General features: G+C 37.7%; 1 protein-coding gene across 3 annotated transcripts in view; it reads right to left on the reverse strand.

Annotated features, from left to right (window-relative positions):
- The window catches only part of TENM1 (teneurin transmembrane protein 1), a 726,432-nt gene extending 709,950 nt beyond the window's left edge, over positions 1-16,482 (reverse strand). For all 3 annotated transcript variants that reach the window (XM_083159336.1, XM_083159335.1, XM_083159334.1), the window contains exon 1: positions 15,952-16,482. The gene's annotated coding sequence lies outside the window, so the exon portion shown is untranslated. The remainder of the gene's footprint in view (positions 1-15,951) is intronic.
- Between the last annotated feature and the right edge of the window lie 1,236 nt (positions 16,483-17,718).

A 17,718-nucleotide genomic window follows, 5' to 3' on the forward strand; every position in this document is an offset into this window, starting at 1 on the left:
GCTGACATCACCGGATGTCAGCTGTCCGCCCTGTCCTTGCACAGGGTGCCCACAGTTTAGAGTGACTATATAGGTCACTCTGAGCTGCGTGCATGGGAGAAATCATTCGATGGTTGGTGACCATCGAATTATTCCTCCGTGAGTGCGAATGGATGATTATGTAAATCACCCATTCGTAGCCATGCGAGGGGCACGACGTGCGAGGGGGGGGGGGGGGGGCGGCCGGCCGGCACTGCCGGCAGAGGGTGGCATCTGATGGACTTGCAAGGCTGCAAATTTGCGAGTCAATCAGAATAAGGCCCAGTGATTGTGCCTCTTACACACAATGTCCACAATAGCGGTGCTGATTATACATATAATAAGCAGGGTAGTAGTGCCCCTTATACACATTATGCACAAAGTACTAGTATTGTATTGTGTATATATACACACACAATAAATAGCTCAGGTAAAAAAAAAAATTGATGCACATACTTTCAACTTGAGCATTCATTAGCACTTACTGTACGATAGAAGTGTTTCAAAGCATTAAACTGGTCGCTCAGCACAGACACGCTCGTCTGTGAAGCTGCATGGGGAGGGGGGGCCTTAGTAACCACAGTACAAGTAATAATGGGGCAGATGTATTGGGGCAGATGTATTAATCTTTAACAAGAGATAAATGCAAGGGTGATAAGGAGAGATAAAAGCCAGGCCAATCACCTGCTAACTGCCATGTTACAGGCTGTGTTTGAAAAAAGTCAGTAAGGAGCTGATTGGCTGGATGTTTATCTCTCCTTATCACTCTTGCATTTATCTCTTGTTAAGGCTTAATACATCTGCCCCAATAAGCCTTAACAAGAGATAAATGCAAGGGTGATAAAGAGAGATAAACGTCCAGCCAATCACCTGCTAACTGCCATGTTACAGGCTGTGTTAGAAAAAAGTCAGTAAGGAGCTGATTGGCTGGATGTTTATCTCTCCTTATCACCCTTGCATTTATCTCTTGTGAAGGCTTAATACATCTGCCCCATAGTTTCTTGCCTCATTTCAGGAACAGAAAGCAACAGCGGTGACAAAGTTGTTTTTCTGAAAGTTTGTGTGGATGGAGTTTCTGGCTGTCAGTGTGTGTGTGTGTGTGTGTGTGTGTGTGTGTGTGTGTGTGTGTGTGTGTGTGTGCAAACATAAATCCTGAATGCGCTGCTTGGAAGAAGGGAGGGACGGACTGGAGCTTCAGGCTGCTGGCACTACTGCCCAGAGTGTGACAGGGGCAGTGGTATCCACAGCAACAGAGTACAGGCACAGAAGCAGGGATGCAGAGTGGGGAGGATGCCTCGTTAGCACAGTGATTTCCTGCTTAGCATACCCTTGCTAAACAGTTAGCACCAGCTCTACCTGCGTCTTGAAAAACATTATATTATAGCTCCTATCTGTCATTTTTCAAACACAGCCTGTAACATGACAATTAGGAGCTGATTGGCTGGTGGTTTTCACTCTCTATTTTATCACTTTTCAAGCTTAGTACATCTGGCCCGCAGCCTCAGAGTTGGCTGGTTGAGGCAACCAACTCTAGCCATATCACCATGGTGTCCAGCAGTGATGCACGGTCAGGTGAGGCAGAGCCTCTGGTGTCATACTATCCATGACAGGTTCTATGGACAATAATCAGGACTTGCCTCACCTGCCTGCCTTATCCACACATCCCTGATCAAAATGATCAACAAATTTCCAGCAGTATATAGTACTGCACCTTTGTATAATCTTTAAGTTTATATGTGTGTGTGTGTGTGTGTGTGAATCTGAATCTAGAAGGCTAGCTGACATCCTCTGAGCAAGGCCTCACCAACATCACATCCAGACCTGCACATGCACAGTCTGGATTCCTGATGATTTAGTGGGGAATCTGGAGGTTTGATTTAATGGGGCAGGATACTCTAAGATTCTTCTGCAGGACAGTAGACAAGGCTTACAGGCAGCCTAAATGTTTGCCTACCAGGACTGCCACCAACACACCAGGAAGCACCGGCAGTATCAGGGTCCTTCTAGGGAGATTCTTTTCTCACCGATGGTGACAGGTGCAATAAAAGGTTTCTTGTGGCACAGCATGCATGACATCATGCATTCCTGAGATATAGCTCATACAGGAGCCATGATGTGCAGCCAGAAGAAATCAAGTAACATAAGTGTTGGGGACTAGAGATACTGTGTGGGCTGGAGAGAGAGAGACTGTGTACTGGGGTTGAGTAAATACAATATGAGCTGGGTCTGAATATATATAAGGGTGGATGAAGCTTTGCATGATGAGAGCACAGCACAGTGAGCCCGCATAGCTACCATGAGTCCACAACCCCTTCTGTGAGGTCATACCCATTCTGTGAGGCCACAAAAGATCCCAAAATGTGTGTATGTGATTGATTGTGTGTGTGTGTGTGTGTGTGTGTGGGGGGCACAACCAGAATATTGTACAGTGCCCCAATTTGGTAAGGGCTGGGAATGACAGTAGGTAGTTATACTCTAGAGTCGGTATCATTGTTTAAAAATCATGCAGTCTATTAATTTAAATAAATAATGCTTGAAAATTGTACTCAACTTTATAGAGATGAATACAAAAAATAAAGGGTCCTTTTTTTCTCAGTCATATCCACTTCCTTCGTTTGGGAGCAGGGACAGACTTTTTAAAACAAAATCAGTATTTATTACCATATAAAGTTCCATATAGTATGACTGATAAAGCCATTTCAAGAGAAAAGCTGCAGTTTTGAGTAAAAAAAAATATGCTTTGGCCGAAATCCTTCACACCTCAACAGCCTGTTAAATATTTAGATCAAGATTATAAAGGAACATTTTTGGAAAATTCATATTTTTATGCTGGGATTTTTATTTTTTTACTTTCTTAGTTCAATCTGATAAGCCCCGTACACACGGGGGGAGATATATTGCTCAGGAATAAATTGCTAGCAATATATTCCTGAGCAATATATTGCCCAGTGTCTCCTTTGCATCAGCGATTATGATGCTCCTGCGACCAGCGATTACAATGGGGCAAAAAACGGGAGCGCGCACCTGGCGATTTATCGCTGGTGCGCACTCCAATCACTGGCAATATGGTCGCCTGCGACCATATTCCCAGCGATTATAGCCACTATCGCCCCCGTGTGTACACAGCATTAGTTTCCTGTATATTACAATGATTGTACTGAATTCTATAAAGATTTCACATTTTTTGGAACTTTAATTTTCTATTAACATAATAGAACATTATACCGTTAGCCCCACTGAAACCTGATAAACAGTTTTGTGAAATTAAGAAAAAACTGTTTGTAAAAGGTTGCAGGCAGAGTTCAATAAACACTAACATTATTTTCTATTGATATTGCTAGTAGAACAACACATTTTCTTTAATGAAAGAACACAATAGCATTTTATTTTCACTGGCTGTTGTTTATTGTACAGTATATGTGAGAAATTGTATTTTTGAAAGGACATTAAACAGGAATCTGATGGGGTTCACTGAAAAAGAACTGGTGGAGAATCAGTTGGACTTTTTTGACAGGAATCTGCCAGTCAAACTGTCTAGGAAGGCTCCCTGGGGTAATAGAGGATTGCAACTATCAGCTTCAACTGATAGTCAATCAAGTAGACTAGTAAATGCATGTAAGTAATCAATTAAATACAGTACACACACAATTAGTTTATTTATGGTTTTTGTTTTTGCCTTATTTTATTCATGGACAACTTACAGTACTTTCCAAGCAAAGCTTACTGTTGAAATAAAATCATCTATATTTTACTTAACTGCATTGTACTGTATATAGGGCAAGAGACTGTGATGAAGGTGAAATAAGGCTGGGAGCCATGGCAAACAGGGAATGTAATTTAGCATATCTATAAATCATTGTACTATAGTGGTATTTTTAATCTCATTATTCTCGTAACAGTAATTTTTATGGCAGGGCATGTACTATGTTTTTCTGACAATTATTTAGAAATACAACTTTTTAATTATATTTAGTTTAGGGATTATGGGCCTTATTCTAGTTCACTCTTTCTGACAAAATCCTTCTTAGGTGGACAAAACCATGTGCACTGCAGGTTGGGCAGATGTAACTTGTGCAGAGAGAATTAGATTTGGGTGGGGTTTCACTTCAAAGTGAGATCTACAGTATATTGCAGTGTACAAAAAAAGCAGCCAGTAGTTACCCTGCACAGAAACAAAATAACTCACCCAAATCTAATTCTCTCTGCACATTTTACATCTGCCCCCCTGCAGTGCACATGGTTTTGTCCATCTAAGGACTTTTGTCAGAAAGTGAACTAGAATAAAGCCTGTAGTTTGGAAGTGGACAAATGTATGAATTAGAACATTTTCTTTAATAAACACATAACTGTCCATAATTTTAATGTAAATTATGTCTTGTCCACAAGAACTGGAGGCTCACCCAAGATAGGCATCTTGCGCTGTGTGCCATATTAAAGCTGGATGTATGACTTTTGTAACTTTTTAACAGTAAAGTAAAACATTTTCAACTTGAGTTGGATATTGAAATCCCTAAATTCAGTGTGTGATAATCAAAAACACAATTTAAGTATGTCACAAAGGTTTTTGTTATAGATGAGTGAAATCTGTACTGCCTGACATGTTTACTGCTGGCAATAGCTGACAATAATAAGCAATAACTATTGGCAGTGTAGCCTTTGATAAAGTTACAAAAATACCCTAATACCAGGAACCCTAATGAGGTATATACACAACTATAGTATAAATATAAATGTACTCTACATTGCCATCGGAATACAAATATCATTGGCTTGGACCTATTGTTTCTAGAGGTAAATATATGAAGCTTGTTGTGTCAATTTCATTTTATAAGAGCCTCACATCTCCACTCAGTTGTGCAGGATACCATTGTCTATCATTTATCTAAGTGTACTGGTTAATTCAATGTAATAATACTGCAAATGTAACATAGCATGCAGTACTTGTGACTTATCTGGGCGCCCGATGTTGAAATTGTATGCCAGTACCCTAAGCATGCGATTTGATGCGATTTGACGCGATTTCCCTTGAAATTCCCTTGAAGAGAAAATCGCATTGCATTGTATGCTATTGTATTGCATGCGATGCGATTTGATGCGATTTGATTTTAATATGTACAGGCACCCAGATGCCTGTTTCATATGTGAAATGGCCCCCCAGACCCCATTTTTAATTGAATACCCACCCTGATGGCTAAATGACCCCCATTGTTAAAGCCACCCCACTATCAACGCCAACTCGAAGCGTGGCGAGCGCAGCGAGCCTGCGAGGAGCGGCAGTACGCATCCTCCGACCTTTTCATACCCCCACTATCCACGTCAGCGTGGAGTTGATTTTATATAGTGTGGCGAGCACAGCGAGCCACCGAGCCCGAAGCGTGGCGAGCGCAGCGTGCCCTGCGAGGGGACGTGGATACCTTCACAGCTATACACGTCCCCTCAAGGGCTTCACAGGCTGCGCTCGCCACACTATATAAAATCATCTCCACGCCGACGTGGATAGTGGGGGTATGAAAAGGTCGGAGGACGCGTACCGCCGCCCCTCGCGGGCTCGCTGCGCTCACCACGCTTCGGGTTGGCGTTGATAGTGGGGTGGCGTTAACAATGGGGGGCATTTAGCCATCAGGGTGGGTATACAATTAAAAATGGGGTCTGGGGGGCCATTTCACATTTGAAACAGGCATCTGGGTGCCTTCACATATTAAAATCACGGCAAATCGCGTCAAATCACGTCAAATCGCATCGCATGCAATCTGATTGTATGCGATGCGATTTGACGCGATGTTTAGGTGCGATGAAGAAAATCGGGCGCCCAGATAAGTCACTAGTACCTAGCATGCTCTCCTCGTTAACCTGATTACTTTAGGTACAGATATAGCTATGCTCATCTTGGCTCCATCATGTATGCAACATGTGTGGCATAATGCGCCTGCAGGTCAGCATACACTCAAATCATCGTTGCACCGGCGAGTCATTGAAAATCTATTAAGCGGCAGCCTGAGTCGCGGATGAGACTCGGTGTGCTAATCATGCAACTGCGGCTGTAACCATGATGAGCTTGGCTACATTAGTACATCACTGGCTCTGTCAAGAGCATCATATTTATCAATTAAAATGTTTTTTGGTTCTATGAGCATATGATGGGTACAGCTTATTCCACTCAAAGTCACTTAACTAATACAGTACCAAAAGCATGGATAAACCGGTATGGGCAACATCATCTCTTTTAATTTTTATAACTTTAGTAAATTTTCACCTACTATGCTTGAATATCTGAATGCTCTGTAAATCATTAGACTTTTTTTTATATAGAAAATGTGTTTATTTGTCAATTTATATACAGCACAGTAGTAACTATCTGGAGAGTCATCGGGGAGCACAAATGGTTTAATGGTCAGCACTGAGGTCATGGGTTTGATTCCTACCATGGTCCTAACTATGCAGAGTTTGTACATTAATCCCATGCTTGGGTGGGTTTCCTCCAGGTACTCCAGTTTCATTCCACAATTCAAAAAAATACTGGTAGGTTAGTTGGCACCCACCAAAGACTAATGTGTGTGCATGTACATGTAGGAAATATTCTCTGTAAAGCAACTGCGGAATATGTTTCCACTATATAAATAACTGGTAATAATAATAATCATAGCAGTCAAGTGACTAACATATAATGCCCAATGACATATTTGAACATGAATAATTAATTAACTATTTCAAAGCTGATTGATATAACACATAATATTTAGAAATGTTGTCTTATTTATTAGCAAGCTATAATCCAGAGCAATCATCCACTTTCTTTTTTATGAAATTCTCCTTGATTAATGACAGATATAATCTGACTAGTTCCTAGCGGTTTGGGCAATTTGCTATATACATAATTGGTACTTGTTTCCTAGCACGGCGCCCATCGCATGGTTTTGCGTACCGTTATTAGTGCTGTGCGATGCAATGCAATCTCCATGGATCCACGCCATCCTGAAGCGTGGCGAGCGGCAATGGTACGCGTCCTCCGACCTTTTCATACCCCCAACTATCCACGTCGGCGTGGAGTTGATTTTAGATAGTGTGGCGAGCGTATCGAGCCACCGAACCTGAAGCATGGCGAGTGGACACGGAATACGAGCCCAAAGCGTGGCGAGCACAGCGAGCCCCACGAGGGGACACGCAATACATGTAAAGTAATCAGTGTCCCCTCGCGGGGCTCGCTGCGCTCGCCACGCTTCAGGCTCATTTTACGCGTTCCCTCAAGGGGCTCGCTGCGCTTGCCACGCGTCAGGCTCGGTGGCTCACTGCGCTTGGCACACTATCTGAAATCAACTCCATGCTGACGTGGATAGTGGGGGTATGAAAAGGCCGGACTCGTACCGCCGCCGCTCGCCACGCTTCAGGTTGCCGTTGATAGTGGGGGTGGCGTTGACACTGCGGGTGACACTAAATGATGGAATCACATTGTAAGCACCCATCTGTGTGCAATTAAAAATCGCATCGCATGCCGCAATATTGCGGGGGATGTGATGCGATGAGATGCCATATGATGGAATCGTGGGCGCCGTTCTAGGAAACAAGTACCACATAATTCAATATGTAAGCACAATTTAGTGAAAAGTACAGTAGTTCTAAAATCATCATTTTGCCAATACTACTGCAATAGTATACTTAAATCAATTTTTCTTTATGCTACTGTAGTTCCACAATATTCTCTAAATATACTATTGTGGTCCTCATTTATATAACATAATGGCAAGTGGCAATTACAACACCATAAATTCTGCTCATTGTATTATTTTCAGATGATTAAGATGCTTGATACATTTACAAGGATTAAGTTGACGAAAAACTTCAATACAAACTATATATGAGGGCTACATCTGTTAGAGGTTTGAGAAGAATGGATTACTATATAGCATTATCTCTGTCTGTCATGTTACTGAACTTGCTGTTTATCGGTTTACATACTAAAATGTGTCCAAACGTATCAGTTGTTGAATGCAAAGTAGAGTATGTTTTAGTGAATCAAATTAAGTAAAATATACAAAGACCATTGGCATATTAATTAGAACCTTAGAAGTTCAGTTTTACCAACCTAGAAATTATTTCTTCCTTTTTATCTCTGGAGAAATAATTAGTCTCTTACTTTTTCCACAGTACAAGAATTTTAATGACACCAAAAGCTGACTGCTGAGTGAAAGATAAATGGTACTGGTAAATATTACAGAATTTCTTTCATTATGTGCTACAAATGCTGGTTAATGTCCTTTTGCCAATACAAGCTGCAAATTAAATTCAATCATTTATAAACAAAATACTGGAAACTCTGGTGAATTGTAGGTTTAATGCAGTTTATAATGTAGTGATTGTGATAAATCAAGCATGAGCTCATGCATTCATCTAGGAGGCATTCATGTATCTAACATCCCTTAGACAAATTGTCAGTAAAGGAAGTATAAGAGATACAGAAGCATCACAGAATAATATATATATATATATATATATATATATATATATATATATAAATATATATGCTGTTGGAAGACATGAGGCACTCTAGGATGGTGGTTTTGTATAAAACCGAAACGTAGAAGTTCAGCCATTTGCTTCTTTTCTTATTAAGTCTGAGAATGCCGCCTCTCCTCCGTCCTTTTATAGATTTTTTTTTTTTATATTTTGTCTGTCCTTCTAAATGAAATATGTTGGATATTTGTATGATCCTCTGTATGTACACTGATTGTTATATTCTAAAATTGTAGATCTTTTTCAACCCTGATGAAGTTTTTTTAAAGAGGAAACGCATTGGGTATCATGTATCCATGATTACAAACAACTGCTTACATCAAGATTTACTCCAGCCACAAGGAGTTATTTGATTTTATAATAATTAAAAAAAAATAATTTAATGTTTGAAATTTGTTGGTTTGTAATGTTGGAATAATTCCTAGTGAAATTTTGGGCGCTGTTGGAAATAGTGTACTTCAAATTGTAGCGTTGTTAGTCCCTATCTATATATATATATATATATATATATATATATATATATGATGTTGGAAGACAGGCGGCAATCTAGGATGTTGGTCTTGAATAAAACCAAAATGTTGAAGTTCAGCCATTTGCTTCTTGTCTTATTAAGTCCGAGAGTGCCATCTGTCCTCCAACAGCATAGCATACTTCTTGGGAAGGCATCTGGCAGGATTCTACAAAGCAAAAGTGCAGAGTGTTCTGGCTCAACCTAGAGTGACGCCTTTCTTCCAACAGCATATATATATATATATATATATATATACTGTATATATAATATATATATATATATATATATATATATATATATATATATATATATATATATATATATACACTGGTCACTGGTTCCTGCAATGGGGGATGTGATTTATATAGATTACTTGATTAATAGATCTCATCCCCCCATTGGTGATAGAGGTAAACTATTGCTGATAATGGAAATGGAAAGCAACAGGATGTGAGGCTGGATTCAATTGCTCCCAGAAGACTTAATGAAAAATCAGGATTACATTGTTTCTTATAGTATTTAAACAGATTACTTAATCCAATTGATTATCATAACTGGTGCATCATATGTATGATTATCACATTTACAGATAACAGTGTATGGTTAGATAGGTTGGATATATAATGATATAGATATATACTGATGTATGTTTTGTACAGTATTTTGCTGTAATATGAAACTGCACCTTGACGTTTTTTATCTCTTTTTATGTTGATTTTATTTCTGTGTACTCAGGGGTTCTCCGTTTCAAAGTACTAGCTGGTCCAGCTGTGCTCGGGCCTTCGATAGATTGGTTGTTGAGCACAGGTGAGACTGCAGCAGGTTGTGGTCCTGTGAACCCTTGGGATTGGTGAAGGTGTCTGGACTGTCTGACTAAAGTTGTGTTTTGTAATCATTACGTGCTGTTCCCTGATGACAGGAGGTTCTCTCCTGAAACATGTCGGAGCAATTTTTTACTTGCAAGAAGTCTGATTAGTGCCTCCTTCAATTACTAAGTGTATATCTATCTATCTATGTATGTATATATATATATATATATATATATATATATATGCGATGATGTACTAAACAGCGGCAATTCACGCAATTAATAAAAAATAAGCTTTTAGTGCAAAAGATGAAACCAACAATACGCCCCTTTGTCCTTTGTCAAGGTGTGCAAGCCTTGTCACACCTTGAAAAAGGCCGTATTGTGCATCAAAACGTTGTTTCATCTTATGTACTTTTTTTTCTTTCTATTAATTGCATGGAGTGTCGCTGTTTATTACATTGTCGCCTATGTAAAAGTTCAGGAAGGCACTAAATACCATTGCTTACTTTACGGTGAGTGCCAGGCTAAACAGCTCTCTCTCTCTCTCTCTCTCTCTCTCTATATATATATATATATATATATATATATATATATATATATATATATAGATCTATCTATCTATCTATCTATCTATCTATCTATATCTATATCTATCTATATCTATATATAGATATATATACTGTATATATACTGTATCAGTAAAGGGGGTACCTATCAGTCTAAAAGATGACCTAAAGAGCTCTTATTTTTGCTTGCCACTGGCCTTAGAAGACAAGGGCCTCTTATTTTTTCAAACTCGAGAGTTGTCTATTTAGCACTCTTGAATAAGAAATGTCTTGCATACATTGAGCTGTGCTTTATATGTTAAAGCCAACTGTAATTTAAAGCTAAACTATACTTAGTGATGCTACAGTTTATAATAGAGCTAGCCTATACTTTTTAATATATATTTAATAGATGTGGCACAGTAACATACAGTAGATGTAAGTACAAATGTGTGGTAACCCAAAGCAACTGTTAACCATGTAGGGGCAGCACTGTCACTGTAATGGTTAGCATTACTGTCTTACAGCACTGATGTCATGGGTTCAATTCCCACCATAGCCCTAACTGTTCGAGTTTACATACTAGTCCTATGCTTGCATGGGTTTCCTCTGGGTGCTCTGGTTTTCTCCCACAATCCAATAATATGTTAGTAGGTTCATTGGCTCAAACCAAAATAAATATTCTCTGTAAAGCACTGTAGAATATGTGTGTGCTATATATATAACTGGTAATAAAAAATAAGGTAGAATAGTATAGAAAGCAATCTGCAAGATGTTAATACAGGTTATTTAATATTTTGACTTTTGAATCTACCTTTGAGAATTATTTCCAGTCAATACCTAAAGTACTAGATAGCTGACAGCCAGTAGCTGCCAAGGTATGTTGGGACTAGTAGTTTCACAACACCTGGATAGTCACTCATTGTCTAGGCCTGAACATTTTTTTATTAATTCTACAGTACATCACAAAATATTTGTTGATTTTTTAAGGATTTTATTATGAAAATGTTATCACTTTACTTACAGTATTGTTTATTATATCTGCACATTCATCTGTCGCTGGCATATGCAAAGGATATACATTTGGCAGAAATTCGAGTAGCGTCAAGGATTAAAATGATACACAAGCACACATGTAGGGATCATATACTGTATATATTTTGAGAAAGTCCTTAATAAACAAAATCAGTTTAGAGCAAACCATTATACTATGAAAGTATTTATTTAATTACGGTATATATGCAAAGTTATATCCATAACGAGCTCCAAAATTTTCCCACCTTCTAAAAAGACACATTTTTCACACAGCATAAATGTAGAAAACTGGCATGTCTTTTGTCATGTGTGGGTTGTTTCACTTTGCAACATTGTAAACGTAGACTTTAGGAACTGTTTTATTTTGACATTCTAAAATATTACAAATTGGACCTAGTTTCACTCAGTACAGCTACCTAGTGAGTAATACCTAAGTGTCTTCTGTACAGGTTAAATATATATTTATTTGACAATAATCTGTCTTAATCCTTAACAGCATTAACTTTTAAATGTATTTTAAGAAATTAGTGTCCACTTCCCATTTCTACTAAAATGATGCTATACAAAGCTCTATAACTATATCTTATTTAGACAGTTGTTTTCCTTAGTTCTTTTTTTAGATAGAAATACTATTTGCAATATGGTAGCAAATTCTAAATATACTTGAATTTTCATTCTCTAGAACAAAGGTTCCTAAACTTTTTCGGATCACGGCCCCCTAGAACATCAAAATATTTCTAAGGCACCCCTATGCCAAATGCTTCTTATCGAGAAATTCAGAAAAAAAAATATATTAAATTAAGTGCATTGTGTTTATATGTCACAGTTATCTGGTGAGGGACAGGATTTGCTTCTGTTTGTGCACATATATTATGATTGGCAGCCACCAGCACTGGTTTTACCTGTGACATTCACCATAAATAATATGAATTGATCTTGGTCCACCAACCCAAGGCACCCCTGCACCCCTGCAAGTGTCCTGAGGCACCCCAGGGTGCCTAGGCACACAGTTTGGGAACCACTGCTCTAGAATGATACATAATCCCATGATCAAATATGCAATTTTACTTAGCTCAGTGTATCAATGTGAATGTGCTGGCTAACCTTCTGCTCAGAAAGTGTTGCAGCAAATCACATGGTATTGCTGCAGCAAATCTGTTGTAAATAAGCATAGTCACTGATAGATGGATTTTGTCCACAGTTCTATGCCATTTGATTGCTGTTGCTTCTTTTGGAGAAGATGCAACAAGCTAAATCTGCACTGCAGCCTATGGTGCTGCAGTGTCCCTGTTTACATTAAGAATTTGTCATTGCAGTTCCCATTGTTAGGAACTACTCCTGCTCTGATTTCCTATGTTTATTTGCTTGTTCTTTGCTATTGATGCTGACTATCCAATGAAATGGCACAGCTACAATGTAATTACAACGGTGATGCTTGTTTACCAGTAAGCCCAAAACAAACATCTCAATAACAAATACGTAAGTGGGAGTTTCTGAACTCATGCTGAACCATATAAACAGGCCCCTGCTAACCAACAGTTAGTAAGACATATCAGCATAAAAGTTTTCAATATATTTTTCTACAGTATATACAGTAAAGGATCGATAGATGGGCTAAGATAAGTTTATCCAGAGGAAATCACAATTGTTTAATAAGTACAGAGCGCAAACATTTAAAAATGTTACTTTAATTCTGGCTATGTCGCATATTTATGTTAATATTATTGTGTTTGTGTTCCTGTGGGCTCTGTAATACCCGTTGTAGTAGTGATCTATATAATTATGGACCAACACAACTGATTCTCTAAAATATTACCAGTAGATTAATACATGATAATATATGTTCAAATAAACAATCTTCACTCGGAATATTGAATATGTTCCGTGGAAATATCCAAATTCGAAATATAGTTAATGGTTAAAGTGAAAACTGTGTGAATGTTTTCTATAATTGCGTCTAATGTATGTATTGCAATAGGAAATAGAATATACATTAACATTAAAAAACAATAAAAGGTGGATTTGATTTCTGATTAATAAATATAGTGTCCCTTGAAGAGAATGTGGTAGTATTTCTTTAAAATATCTATAGTCGAAATACAGATGTTCAGTAGTGTAAAACCGGTGGGATTTAATGAGTTAGAAAATGCAATAACCATGGCGACATCTGTACTTCAGATAACCATAGAGACATTATAAATATATTCACTTCACAGGATATTAACCCTCCCTGGACATTTAGGGTAGTGGAATAATACATGAAAATGCCATTTATTCTGATTCTTATGGTAATTAGTTTAAGTTAAAAGAAGTATGCTTGCGTCACTTTGAGTTGCAAAAATCATGCTTTTATTCAAGCAAGAAATGGTTAATCTGTCAAAGTCTCGTATGAGCTGTCAAAAAATTACTATAACATCAAAATGCTATTTACAAATATATAATTGAACAGTAATGTGGGCTAAACATAATATTGATAGAAATAGACAGATGTATATACACACACACACACACACACACACACACATATATATATATATATATATATATGTATATATATGTATATATACTTTATGTATTTGCCATGTTCTTCTGGTAATATTTATCAATTTACTGCTATTATAAAATAAAAAATAAAAATGAGGGAAAGTGTTTCAATACACGATTGAACACCATGTGGTGGTTGCTATTTGGCTTGCAAAAAGACATGACAGCCATCATTATTTGGGATCTGTGCAGTTTCTAATAGCTACAGGGTAAACAAAATAAATATCAGCAGGAGTTAAAATCGAAAAAGTTGACATTATATGTAAATGTATTTGTTATATATAATAAATGTGGGTAGGAGATACTCAGAACATAGACTTAACACACTGCTTAACCACATATTAAAACCAATGACTTTCTTGCAGTCAAAAACTATCTGCAAATCCTGGTTCACGTTATCAAAGGATTCAATAACAAATTCAAGATCTGTGGAACTAAGCAGCATATCATTTACAGTACTTCCTTAGTTGAATGGATCACTAGCCTCACCCAGTAACTGCAAATTACCCTGTTTTAGTGTGTTACTCACTACTACTATATTCTGTATTATTTTATGACAAAAGTATTAGGCTCTAAAATCGATATTGAAGACACCAGATCAAGACATTTCGGACATGAATCTATTGATATACCCTGCAAGAGCAGCAACTGCAAAAGGTTTCAGGAGACTGAATGGGTCACAACACCCAATACATACTTTATACATAAAGAAATTTTATTTCCTTCACATTTATGTTAAATACAATGTTTACTATGCCTCTAATGTGTTAAGAAGAAGCTTAACATGGAGCAAAGTTCTGGCCTACAAGATACTCAATGAGTTAACAGCAGATTGAGGTCACTTCTAGTGTTAAGTGAAGATTATCTCTGAAAATGATTTTAGTACTATATAATAACGAACCTTTCAAAGCTACTGTTCTAATGGCCATAATCATGTGGCTTACAACCCTAGTGTCTAAAGCTGCACTGCCAATGGGATAGAGATGGTTATACAGGAAGAAATTTTGACTGGATGTGACATGTATGTTACTTATAATAACTAAGCTGTCTAGCTCCACTCACCATTCATAGGGGGAAATGTACCTTTTAATAAGTTTTGTCTGTACCACCTGACAGGGAGATAGTGAGACCAATGGGTCTGAAAGATTTTTGTGCACATACATGTCATTAAACAAACACAGTGGTAATATACATCACTATGAAAACACCAGGGGATGGAATATGAAAAGCATGTTCCCTCATCAACATTGATAGTAGAATAAACTATAATGTATGTTGAAATAACACTGACTTTCCAGTATGTCAATCAGTCATTACATTTTCTACCAATTACTATTACAGAGTAGTATCACAAGACAGCAAATGGGTATTTTGTACTATATGAGGGATACTTCTTGTAATATATATATACATACACACTATACACACACAAACACACATATATATATATATATACATATATATATATATATATACATATATATATATATATATATATATATATACACACACATATATATATATATATATATATATATACATATATATATATATATATATATACACACACACATATATTTATATATATATATATATATATATATAATTAATTTAAACACACACACACACTTATTACTACTGTACGTGGCATTGCTACTATATTAATGCTGATTGCAATCACACTCGCTGTTTCTATGGTCTATAGGAGAACCCCACACTATGATGCGCTGTCCACTTGTTAGAGTGCTGAATCCCATCCACCCAGTGCATTTCCTACAATCCACACAGTACTAGCAGCCAGCAATACACAGCCGGCAGAGTAACGGGATATGTCATTGCCACTATACGGTGATTCTAGCAACAGAGCATGTTTTCCACACGTGCATACATGTGTGTCTGCAATCAAATACTAACACCAGAAATCACTGCTATGCATATAAATATATGAGATGCACAGGATCCTCAGTGCAAGTACCTACCTATTGAGACAGAACTTTGAGAAGCCCTGATCCCCCAGGCTGATTTCTTTTGCCCTGTGCAGGTCTTGCCATAGCCGATCTGTGTTGCCCTTGCCTGACCGCTTCTGTGCAAATCAAGCAGCAGATAAATCCACCTTGGATGCCTTTTCTCTCAGTCAAGAGTCCGTTAAGGATGGGAACAAGATGCTAGTGACAGGTTTAATTCTATGGGTCAGCAAGTGATCATCTCCTACAGAAGCAGCACTCCTTTATTATCAGCCAGTCGCACTCCTAGGGCTCTTCAGTGCTACAATCAGGCGTTTACCATCCTAGGTGCAGACACAGCTCCTAAGGACTGTACCACAGCCACTGGTTAAAGGGGTGGAATTGTAAATTGGTTTAGCAGATCAGCTCGGGTGCAACAGTATTTAAAGCTGCCATCAGTTGTTACTGGAGCTGGCCGTGCTGTGTGCAGGCAGCATCCTCTCTTCCCAATGCTGCTGCTGCTGCTGATTAGAGGCTGATAGAAGAGACAGGAGGAGGAGGTGCAGAGATGAACACAACTGCAACTGTGGACTGAGCTAGGAGGAGAAGCTGCTGACTAAATTTCTCCATGTCAGGGTAGAAGCTAGCTGTAGTTCTTCTCCCTCCTTTCTATAGATTATGTGACTGCCTCGAGATTTTAAGCCTGAAACAAAACTAATGCTGGCAGAACATTATTAAATACATACAAATGTATACATGATAAAGCTCCAACGGATTGCTATATCTTTGTGTTTCTTTTACGATTATAACATGTTAGGTGATTTTAGTACATATAAGCTACTAAATTTACAGTATTTGCAACTCACTTGCATACATGCATTATTATTAAATAAACTATTTTAATATACAGCAGTTTCATACAAGAGATTTGTTAAAACTACATAATGAAATGCTGTTTAATCATACTTATCCTAAATGCTGAGTATACAAAGTGTGTATTAAGCAGAACACAACATCAGTTGTGCATACATGGTCTTGAAATGAAAAGCAATCCTTTAGCATAATGTTATGTCAGTGGGATCTTGGAAGCCATAGATCATCAAACTTTATTAAGCTGTAGTATGATCAATACAATTATAGCTCAATTGGCATATAACTGCCATTGTATAGTAGAATTCACTCTTTCTAAAAACAGTTGAAAGAAAATGACAATGTTTTAGTGTCATAGATTATCGTTCCCAGTTGTGTACTGCCTCACAAGAGTGCACAATCCAGCACAAATGACTGTACAGGAAGATGAAAATATATTTTCAGACTGTAGAGGTCTCTTTGGTTAGAAGTCTGTGAAGCTACTGTGTGCCAGTGTTTAGCAAAAATAATATGTTGGATGTATTGTGACCTTTAGGACATGTAAATAAAGCTTTGCTTCTGAACTTCATTACTCCAGCAATCAAATGTCATAGGGAAAATGCACCTGTGGTGAAAATACATAAGCAAACCTACCGGTATGGTTTTTTTTTTACAAGTTAAAGTATATTTTTGTATTTTTCCTATGGCTAACATTAATTACAAGTTTGTTTTATATATGTAGATTTTTTTTTAGTGTTTTCCAGTCTAATGCTTAATGGCTCACACTTTACTTTGAAAAATAATTAGGACTTGGATACTGGTATGAATTTATTCTGTGTTGGCATGATAATATATGTACCTTTGATTAAGATGCAAAAATGGGGAAAAGGTCTCAGTAATCTCTTAAACAGCTTAGTAATGTTCTGGTGAAACTAAAATCCTTGCAGCTGGGTG

The sequence above is a fragment of the Crinia signifera genome, chromosome 9 (assembly GCF_055691185.1).
Source record: "Crinia signifera chromosome 9, ASM5569118v1, whole genome shotgun sequence".
In the NCBI taxonomy this organism is placed as follows: Eukaryota; Metazoa; Chordata; class Amphibia; order Anura; family Myobatrachidae; genus Crinia; species Crinia signifera.